The following is a 1,405-nucleotide window of genomic DNA, read 5'->3' on the forward strand; positions in this document are numbered from 1 at the left end:
TTTTTTTATGTGTGAGAAGAATATGAATATTAATGTTAATTAATATACATATATTAATGTTAAAGGGTTATTGTTTTTACCAGATTTTTAATTTAATTTAGCTTTAATTTAATTTTTTTTTAAATATTTAAAATAGTGTTTGTAATGTTCAAATTTTATGTTTTAAAATATTTGTTAAAAACATGTTTTAAAAACGTGATCATGTTTGTTTATTTTATGTAATGTGTAATAAGTATAAACGTTAAAGGTTTACTGTTTTTACCAGATTTTTTATTTAATATAGTTTTAATGTTAATTATAATATTCACATTTTGATTTTAAAAAAAATGTGTTAAATAGTTTTTAAAAGTTCTTATGTTTATTTTTTAATGTGTAAGATGTAGTAATTTAGTGAGATGGTCCATGTTTCAGGAGGTAGGGGCTTTGTATGGGGTTTCAGAGGAGGGCAGGGTGATTTGAGTTCAGGGCTCTCACAGCCTGGGGGAAAAAGCTGTTGAGCAGTCTGGCGGGGCGGGCTCTGATGCTCCGTTCCCGTCTTCCTGATGGTAGGAGCTGGAAGAGACTGTGGGAGGGATGCATGGGGTCCTTCACGATACTGTTGGCTTTGCTGGAGCATCGTGTAAGGAAAATGTCCAGGATGGAGGGGAGAGGGGCACCGATGATCTTTGCAGCTGTGTTCACTGTCCGCTGGAGGGTCTTGCGGTCTGCTGCACTACAGTTCCCATACCAGACAGTGATGCAGCTGGTCAGCATGCTCTCAATGGTGCCCCTATAGAATGTGGTGAGGATGGGTAGGGGGAGACTTGCTCTTTTCAGCCGGCGGAGAATGTGTAGGCGCTGTTGTGCCTTCTTGGAGAGTGACATGGTGTTGGTGGTCCAGGTTAGATCCTCTGTGATATGCACCCCCAGGAATTTAGTGCTGCTGACTCTCTCCACAGTCGAGCTGTCGATGGTCAGTGGGGGGTGGTCAACGGAGTTTCTCCTGAAGTCCATCACAACCTCCTTTGTCTTACTCACATTGAGGAACAGGTTGTTAGTGCCACACCATTCAGCCAGCTTTGCCACTTCCTCTCTGTAGTGCGTTTCATCACTGTTGCTGATGAGACCTACCACCGTTGTGTCATCCGCGAACTTGATGATGTGGTTGGAGCTGAACTTGTCAGTGCAGTCGTGGGTCAGCAGCGTGAAGAGGAGCGGGCTGAGCACACAGCCTTGTGGGGCACCTGTGCTCAGTGTGGTAGTGCTCAAGGTGTTGTGGCCGACACGGACTGACTGAGGTCTTCCAGTCGTGGCCTAATCTCTAACTCTAATGGTTAGAGAGACGGACTCATAACCCAAAGGTTGTGGGTTCGAGTCTTGTACCGGCAGGGATTGTAGGAGGGGGGAGGGAATGAACAAAGCTCTC

This window comes from Sinocyclocheilus grahami, unplaced genomic scaffold (assembly GCF_001515645.1).
Source record: "Sinocyclocheilus grahami isolate Dianchi unplaced genomic scaffold, SAMN03320097.WGS_v1.1 scaffold932.1, whole genome shotgun sequence".
NCBI classification, from domain to species: Eukaryota; Metazoa; Chordata; class Actinopteri; order Cypriniformes; family Cyprinidae; genus Sinocyclocheilus; species Sinocyclocheilus grahami.